Here is a 9,971-nt window from a genome sequence, read left to right on the forward strand (position 1 = left end):
AGGCTAACGTTAGCAGGCTGGTAAGGCTAACGTTAGCAGGCTGGTAAGGCTAACATTAGCAGGCTAGTTAGCTAGAAACCTTGCAAGTTGATTTGTAACAATAAATTCATAAAATATTTGCTTGTTAGTTTGATGAAAATGTAAATTGAAACCAGTAGTCATGAGTGAAAATTATTGTTTAACTTAAAGTCATACATGTTAATGTATTTCTGGTGGAGTTTACTTCTTAATTATCCCCAACATCATTCTGAGATAACAGTATATATATGTATATTTACCCCCCAAAATATATGGGTAATTGGAAATGATGCAGACAATTACATTGATGGAATCTACAATCTATGTTCAATAGTAAAGCTGATCTTCCCCCGAGGAGTTGAGGAAAAACTGCTCTAATTGGATTTTTTCTCTCAAATTGAGGACAAAGTACGATATACAAAATATGATATACTTTGTCCATTTACATGGACATTTCTGTTGTGACGTCAGCAAACAAACACAATCCACTATAATACATGCAGTCCGGAAAACACTGGAAAGTCAAGACACATTCAGAGTCTCTGGGGACTACTGACCCACCATGTATTGGACCTTTATCTGTCCCACTGTTCAGAAGCATTCATATCTTCCCGATGTCATACTGTTCAGAAGCCAACATCTTCATCTCCTCTGTGTTTTATCTCATGTTTTCTCATGTTACCTAACTCTGTAAAACTCTTTTCACAATGGGAGCAGTGGTAAGGCTTCTCCCCCGTGTGTATTCGTTCATGAGTCTTCAGGTTACACAAGTGGGTAAAACTCTTTCCACAATGGGAGCAGTGGTACGGCTTTTCTCCTGTATGCATTCTCTCGTGTATTTTCAGGCTCCCTAACGTTGTAAAACTCTTTCCACACTGGGAGCAGTGGTACGGCTTTTCTCCTGTATGCATCCGCTCATGTATTTTCAGGCTCCCCAACATTGTAAAAATCTTTCCACACTGGGAGCAGTGGTGAGGCTTCTCCCCTGTCTGTATTCTCTCATGTCGTTTCAGGTCCCTTAACTTGTTAAAACCCGTTTCAAACTGGGAGCCGTGGTGAGGCTTCTCCCCTGTGTGTATTCTCTCATGTTGGTTCAGGTGGGCTTTCTGGTTAAAACTCTTTCCACACTGGGAGCAGTGGTAAGGCTTCTCCCCTGTGTGTATTCTCGCATGTTGTTTCAGGTATCCTTTCTGGTTAAAACTCTTTCCACACTGGGAGCAGTGGTACAGCTTTTCTCCTGTATGTATTCTCTCATGTATTTTCAGGCTCCCAAATGTTGTATAACTCTTCCCACACTGGGAGCAGTGGTAACGCTTCTCCCCTGTGTGTATACGCTCATGTGTTTTCAGGTTACATAACTGGGTAAAACTCTTTCCACACCGGGAGCAGTGGTAAGGCTTCTCCCCTGTGTGTATTCTCTTATGTGTTTTCAGGTTACGTATGTGGTTAAAACTCTTTTCACACTGGGAGCACTGGTGTCGTCTTCTCGGTTTGGACGTCCCTGGCTCTGGTTCCTCTGAGTCTTGTATTTCTCCTGCCAAAGACAGAGTGTTTATTTAAATAGAGACATGAATGAAACCTCCACATGATAAAGGGTAAATCCTATTCAGATCCCTCAATAACCAGTTTTAATCTTGGTGTGATTTTAAAACAAATTATGTTGTAGAGCTTCCAGGTAATTACTGATATGTTTTCATTACTTATTATTCTTTCTGTTTTAGAAATCAGAACACAAAAAAACTAAACATAAAACCTAGACAGTTCTAGGACACTCAAGACACAGGCGTCGCTGGATTCCAATTGAACAGGTGGTGCTAAATATATAACTTTCATAGTTGTATGATACAGAATGTGACGTACACACTTCTTTAAACCTAAAATAAAGTAATTTTGTGTGGAAGTCCAAAGCTTGTTTTTACGTCGAAGACACAAAGCACATCAGTAACATCTCCCCGTTGTGGAAAGGGTTTCTTGAGATGTTCCTACATTTTCTACATTTTTGACTAATCACTGTTGTCAGGGAATTTAATGTACAGTACCAGTCAAATGTTTGGACTCACCTACTCAAAACTATGAAAAAACACATATGGAATCATGTAGTAACCAAAGGAGTTTCCATGTGCTGAGAACTTGTTGGCTGCCTTTCCTTCACTCTGCGGTCCAACTCCATCCCAAACCATCTCAATTTGGTTGAGGTTAGGGGGTTGTGGAGGCCAGGTCATCTAATGCAGCACTCTCCTTGGTAAAATAGCCCTTACACTACCTGGAGGTGTGTTGGGTCATTGTCCTGTTGAAAAACAAATGACAGTGGGACTAAGCCCAAACCAGATGGGATGGCATATCGCTGCAGAATGCTGTGGTAGCCATGCTGGTTAAGTGTGACTTGAATTCAAAATAAAATCACTGATATAGTCAACAGCAAAGCACCCGCACCTACACACCATCACACCTCCTCCATGCTTCACGGTGGGAACCACACATGTGGAGATCATCTGTTCATCTACTCCACGTCTCACAAAGACATGATGTCACAAAGACACTTGGACCCAAAAATCTCAAATTCGGATTCATCAGACCAGATCTACCGGTCTAATGTCCATTGCTCGTGTTTCTTGGCACAAGCAAGTCTCTTCTTCTTAGTGGTGAACCTTTAGCAGTGGTTTCTTTGCAACAATTTGACCATGAAGGCCTGATTCACACAGTCTCCTCTGAACAGTTGACGTTGAGATGTGTCTGTTACTTGAACTCTGTGAAGCATGTGTTTGGGCTGCAATTTCTGAGGCTGGATACTCTATTGAACTTATCCTCTGCAGCAGAGGTAACTCTGGGTCTTCCTTTCCTGTGGCGGTCCTCATGAGAGCCTGGTAACTCTAATGAACTTATCCTCTGCAGCAGAGGTAACTCTGGGTCTTCCATTCCTGGGTTCCTCATGAGAGCCAGTAACTCTAATGAATTTATCCTCTGCAGCAGAGGTAACTCTGGGTCTTCCATTCCTGTGGCGGTCCTCATGAGAGCCTGGTAACTCTAATGAACTTATCCTCTGCAGCAGAGGTAACTCTGGGTCTTCCTTTCCTGTGGCGGTCCTCATGAGAGCCTGGTAACTCTAATGAACTTATCCTCTGCAGCAGAGGTAACTCTGGGTCTTCCTTTCCTGTGCCAGTCCTCATGAGAGCCAGTTTCATCATGAGAGCCAGTTTCATCAAAGCGCTTGGTCCTCATGAGAGCCAGTTTCATCATAGCGCTTGGTTGTTTTTGCGACTGCACTTGAAGAAACATTTTCCTGATTGACTCTCTGGTCCTTAAAGTAATGGATTGACTGGTGGACCTGTATACCACCCCTACCTCATCACAACACTGTATACCCCCCCTACCTCATCACAACACTGTATACCACCCCTACCTCATCACAACACTGTATACCACCCCTACCTCATCACAACACTGTATACCACCCCTACCTCATCACAACACTGTATACCACCCCTACCTCATCACAACACTGTATACCACCCCTACCTCATCACAACACTGTATACCACCCCTACCTCACCAACCTGTACTATACCACCCCTACCTCATCACACACTGTATACCCCCTACAGGACCACCTCATCACAACACTGTATACCACCCCTACCTCATCACAACACTGTATACCCCCTACCTCATCACAACACTGTATACCCCCTACCTCATCACAACACTGTATACCACCCCTACCTCAGGACCAGGACCACTGGACCTGTACCCCCTACCTCAGGACCAGGACCACTGGTGGTCCTTAAAGTAATGTATGTATACCACCCCTACCTCAGGACCAGGATCACTGGTGGACCTGTATACCCCCCTACCTCAGGACCAGGACCACTGGTGGACCTGTATACCCCCCTACCTCAGGACCAGGACCACTGGTGGACCTGTATACCACCCCTACCTCAGGACCAGGACCACTGGTGGTCCTTAAAGTAATGGACTGTCATTTCGCTTTGCTTATTTGAGCTGTTGTTGCCATAATATGGACTTGGTCTATTACCAAATAGGGCTACGCACTTTTGTTGCCAGCGGTTTAGACATTAATGGCTGTGTGTTGAGTTATTTTGAGGGGACAGCAGATTTACACTGTTATACAAGCTGTACACTCACTACTTTACATTGTAGCAAAGTGTCATTTCTTCAGTGTTGTCACATGAAAAGATATACTCAAATATTTACAACTCACTTTTGTGATATACTGTATATTTTGATTTGTTTAACACTTTTTGGTTACTACATGATGTGTTATTTCGTAGTTGATGTCTTCACTATTATTCTACAATGTAGAACATAGTGAAAATAAAGAAAAACTCTGGAATGAGTCTGTGTGCCCACACTTTTGACTGGTACTGTACATTCCTCTCCAACATCGTTTTAGAGAATTTGGCAAGACATGTCCAAACTGGCCTCACAAACACAGACCACCTGATTAAATTCCTCACAATCAAATGGACAGCTTCCACAGGAGGACCTCTTTTATACAGCCAATATATTTTAATATGGAATCAATCAACATTTAACTCTTTGCAAACTGTTTTATTTCTCATTCAGATAATCAAACTAATCTTCAAGACCCAAAATTTTATCAGCAGATAGCTTTAAGGTGGTAAAACCTTGGATCATTGTTACAAGGTGGGAGTCGGATATTCCCTGAATAAAGCTGATTTTGTTGATCTAACCTGGCAGAAACTTAAACAAAGGGACATCCAGAAACAAACACGCGGACAAAAACAAGAATCACGTGGACATGGACAAAGGGAGAGAGAGGCAGCTGTTTCAGAAACAAACGTGGAAGGCCAGGCTGCTGTCAAGGGAGTTTTATTTTGGCAGAAGAGATCTGGTAAATCAGCTTTGGGATTCCCTCCATCAAAAACTGCAGAGAGAAAGTTTGTGGAGCAGCTGTTTGCCTCAGACACAAGGCATGTGGCAGGGACAGTCAATCACGGAGTACTGAGCAGAAACACCATTGCCCAGAGAGGACCAGGATTGTCCATCAATCTAAAAAGCTAGCAGGGAAAAGGGAAAAGATTTTATTGCTGTTTCCTTGGCTGTGCATGAGAGCACCGACATTTCTGACATTGCAAGGCCAGGCAGACTAAATCAATTTTCATCCTGTTTGCCCTACAACCACTACAGAGGAGTTTTTGGACTTTACGTCCTAGCAGCTGTTTCAGTAACTTCATTTGTAAGGAAGAGGTGTCAACCCTGTGCTAAATGAGATGGAGCTGCCTGGGAAAACTCACTTCAGTCATTGACAGCACTACAGAGAGAGGACACAGGAGCGGACTGGTGGCTGGCAAGATACAAAAGATAAGAGGAAAACGCATTCAGGTGAGCAGCTGCTTATCATTGTATCATACACCAGCACTACAGGGGAAAGCCTTTGAAGATGGAGCATGTAATCAGCATCCACAGCACACAGGGATCAGAGCCAAAGCTGAATTTCAACCAGTACAGCACTACCTGGAGAAAGGAGCATGTGATTGTTATCACACAGCACTATTCAGGAGGGGAAAGAGCAAAGACCCTGTTTCGAGTACAGCAGACTGGTACTGGGAGGCAGAGGGAAAGACACTGTCTTCCCGAGATGGAACAGTTTCCCCACAGAGAGAGGAGAGTAGCTGTTTCAGTACAGCACTACAGGGAGAGAGAGGGAGAGCAGTGAAGGCTGTTTCAACCACAGCACTACAGGGGGAGACGCAGCTCAAGCTGTAGGCATCCTTCAAAATTAGTGAGCCAACTGCTTTCCTCAGCATACAGCACAGACAAAGAAGGTCCACACACAGCGTTGAAGAGGGCTGAGAGGGGGAGTCAGCTGTTTCTTTGAGCACTACAGGGAGGAGAGAGGGGGAGCAGCTGTTTCGGGAGCTCCGCCAGCTCAGCACTACAGATGGAGAGAGAGGGCAATGAGCAGCTGTTTCAAACTACAGCACTACAGGGGAAGGCCATAAAGATCATCAAGGACATCAACCAGGGGCCTGCAGCTGTCATCCAGTACAGCACTACAGGGAGAGAGAGGGACTTTGAGAGCTGAAAAAAGCTTCTAGTACAGCACTACTGGAAACAGATTGGGGGAGCAGCTGTTTCAGTACAGCACTCCAGCCACAGGGAGATAAGCTGGGAAAATATGGGAGAGCAGCTGCTACCTTATATAATGAGGGGGAAAACTCCATTTAGAGGACTCAGTTGCAGGAAGCCATTTAACTATTTTGTTTTCACTTTGTCTACATTCATCTCTGTATGTTGGGTACCATCTACTGTATGCTTCTGTACCATTCATTCATATATCCTTATGTACATATTCTTTATCCCCTTACAGTAAAGACAATTTTAGAATTGAAGTTAGAACATTATCACTGTGGCATTTGCACAAGCATTTCGCCCACTTGCTGTGACAAATATCTGATTTGATTTGGTGGTCCTGAAGTAATGGTATTTGCTTAGTGTTAGTATTATCCCACGCATACAGCGGTTTAGACAACTGGCTGTGTGTAGAGTTATTTTTGAGGGACAGCAGATTTACACTGTTATACAAGCTGTACACTCACTATTGTAGCAAATATTTCTTCAGTGTTGTCACATGAAAAGATATACTCAAATATTTACAACTCACTTTTGTGATATACTGTATTTTTTGATTTGTTTAACACTTTTGGCACTGATATGAGTCTTCACTATTATTCTACAATGTAGAACATGAGTTTAAATAAAGAAAAACCCTCTGAAAAAAAAACACTTTTGACTTTCATTCCTACCCTGGTCCAGTTGTTGATTGGCAGTATGTCCAAACTGGCCTCAAAACACAGACCACGTTAACCGCAGGACCTCCACAGGAGGACCTACAGTTTTATTATGAATCAATCACATGGGTTTTTTTCTCTCTCAGATAATCAAACAATTCAAAGCCAAAAAGGCAGCCTGGTAAAACAACAAACACACTGCTTTCTGAATAATTCATTAACTGGCAAAGTAGCAGGGACATCCAGAAACAAGCAGTCACGTGACACTACAGGGAGAGAGCTGTTTCAGTACAGCACTACAGGGAGAGAGCAGCTGTTTCAGTACAGCACTACAGGAGAGTTTGTACAGCACTACAGGGGAGAGAGAGGGGAGCAGCTGTTTCAGTACAGCACTACAGGGAGAGAGAGCACTACAGGGAGAGAGAGGGGAGCTGTTTCAGTACAGCACTACAGGGAGAGAGAGGGGAGCAGCTGTTTCAGTACAGCACTACAGTTTTCAGTACAGCACTACAGGGAGAGAGGCAGCTGTTTCAGTACAGCACTACAGGGAGAGAGGGGGGAGCAGCTGTTTCAGTACAGCACTACAGGGAGAGAGAGGGGGAGTAGCAGCTGTTTCAGAGAGGAGAGAGAGAGCAGCTGTTTCAGAGACTACAGAGAGGGAAAGTACAGCACTACAGGGAGAGAGGGAGAGGGAAACTGGACTAGTTTCAGTGTATGGAATCACTTAGGAGTTTCTGGATGTTGGGTAAACTTCTCCTTTAAAAAGCATCATTGAGAAATAATGAATTGAAGTTGGAACATTTGTGGCATTTGTAGACTAGTTGCTGTCATATCTGTCACTGTGGTAGCTGATGTGTGTATAGTGTTAGTTATCCGCATACATAGACACACTGGCTGTATTCAAAGACATGATGTCACAAATGTAAAGATATGATCAACACATATTGATGATTTTATTCCTCTGCTGTTTGTAACTACCCTGGTAGGTTGATTGATAACCTGAACCAGGTTGCCGGCACTGGTTACAGTTTGAAGCTTTCTCTTGAGTGGGCAGCCTGGTCACAGCTTTCCTCCAGTATTAGTTAATTAACAGTGTCTTGAGTTTAGTTTGCCTGTTCTACAGTCTTGTAAAGATAGGGGGGATGACTGGGACAGGCAATGTAACATCCATAATGTTTTATGGAAACGTTTTTGTAAAACAAGCACCTTATATCAGGTCATCTTGAAACAAAGCTAACTCATCAAGGTTTTATAGTCTATTGGTTTCTCTCTTTTTCATTGGCATCTTTTCAGTGTTATGATATTCATTCCATATACAAAGCTGGTTGTCCTGGTAACAGATACCAGTCTATCTTCCTGTCATGCTGGTGTCCTGGTAACAATACTATCAAACTACAGAACTTACTTTGTATTTGTTCAAACTAAACTACAGTCAAAATCTGATCCTTTCTTCTCTTCTCCTCCTCTCACAGTTCCACTCAGCCCCGTTGTTTTCCTGCAGTCCACCAGCAGCACAGACAACCTCTTTATACCCAGAAGTAAGGCGCTACCGGGAGAGGCACGATACAGGGACTCCGGGAGGGAGGAAGGGCTAGCGTTGTCCTGGTAACCATAAAGAGGGGACACAGACGCACATCATTATGGATGCTGATGCCACTGTTGTCATAAAGTGCTTTACAGAAACCCAGCCCAGAGCCCGATAGAGAAAGCTGTATGCTAGACCAGACCAAGCTGTATGCTAGACCAGACCAAGCTGTATGCTAGACCAGACCAAGCTGTATGGTAGACCAGACCAAGCTGTATGCTAGGCCAGACCAAGCTGTATGCTAGACCAGACCAAGCTGTACCATCTGGTGTTCTGATCTGGAGAGACTCTTCTCTGCCTCGTCAGCATCAGGATGTTGTTGAGGCTCCCCAGAGGATCCACCATAGTCATGTCTCTCTCCTGTGTGAATGAGAACATCAAATAGATTGTAAACGTATGATCTTCTATTACAATCACAGTCTCACAAGAGGCATGAATATGTCTAAAAAGGGCCTAAAATATTGTTTGTGATGCTAAAGGGTCGTTCCACTAAATGGCCTTTTCCGTCCCTTTGATATTTTAAGTAGAGATTTTGTTTCAATAGTGAATTTTAAAAGCCTGTTATACTAGATGAGGGGAACTTTAATGTAGACCACATGGAGAATTCAACACATTTAATTTAAAAGTCCCTAAAATATATGAACCAATGGCAGATTGACCCTTTAACAATTCCTACAGTACTGAACAACATATTCAAGTGTAGAACTTCAGTAGAATGCCACTTTAAAACCACACATTCAACAACGGCATAGTTTGTGTCCCTGTTGAAGACAGTACTCACTGGTGTTAATCTGATATTCTGTCTCTTCCTCTTTCACTCCCAAAACGTCTTCCTCCTTCACCTTTATTGAGAAAGAACCGTTTAGAGAGGAAGAGGATGCTTTCTCTTCTTTCACTATAACAGCCTCCTCTTCCTCCTTTTTCATTCTGAAAGATTCTTTCTCCAAAACAGCATCTACTTCCTTCACTATAACAGCAAGGGAGGAGTCCTTTTTCATTCTGAAATGCTTTCATGGTAACAGCATCTTCTTCCTTCACTATAACAGTCTCCTCTTCCTCCTTTTTCATTCTGAAATGCTTCCAGTATCAGCATCTTCTTCCTTCACATAACAGTTTCCAAATTCCTCCAGTTGATACTTTCAACCGAAACTTTCATCTTCCAAAACACTGAGGTTAGCTTTCTCTTCATTAAAACAGCAGACCTCCTCTTCTTTAGCAGGGGATGAGTAGTTTAGTGAGCTCATGGTCAGGGATGTTAGCTAGCTAGCTAGTTAGCTAGCTATTATTAGCGACTTGCCTAGTGCTAGGCTCAGTATCAATATATAACAAGTTTGCAAATTAGGTTACAGTTAACCAGTTAATACGTCAACAGATTTGTGTTTAAAACACTGAGATTAGATAATGTACATTAAGATGATCTAAAGCGTCAATCTTTCAGTTTTATGTTGGCTAGCAAGCTACCCAGGTGGTTGAAAGAGTATCCGTGTTGTTGTTCCTGAAGAAGCGTCCGTCCAGTCCATTATACGTCACGGAAGAATCATCACCTGAAAGACGCTCGTCGCCGTCTGCTGACTGGAGTCGGTAACGCAGTTTGG

At 43.2% G+C, this 9,971-nt stretch overlaps 1 pseudogene; it reads right to left on the reverse strand.

Moving 5' to 3' along the window:
* Positions 1-164: 164 nt before the first annotated feature.
* LOC135570231 (zinc finger protein 883-like) overlaps positions 165-9,971 on the reverse strand; it is a 25,965-nt pseudogene continuing 16,158 nt past the window's right edge.

This window comes from Oncorhynchus nerka, unplaced genomic scaffold (genome assembly GCF_034236695.1).
Source record: "Oncorhynchus nerka isolate Pitt River unplaced genomic scaffold, Oner_Uvic_2.0 unplaced_scaffold_1018, whole genome shotgun sequence".
In the NCBI taxonomy this organism is placed as follows: Eukaryota; Metazoa; Chordata; class Actinopteri; order Salmoniformes; family Salmonidae; genus Oncorhynchus; species Oncorhynchus nerka.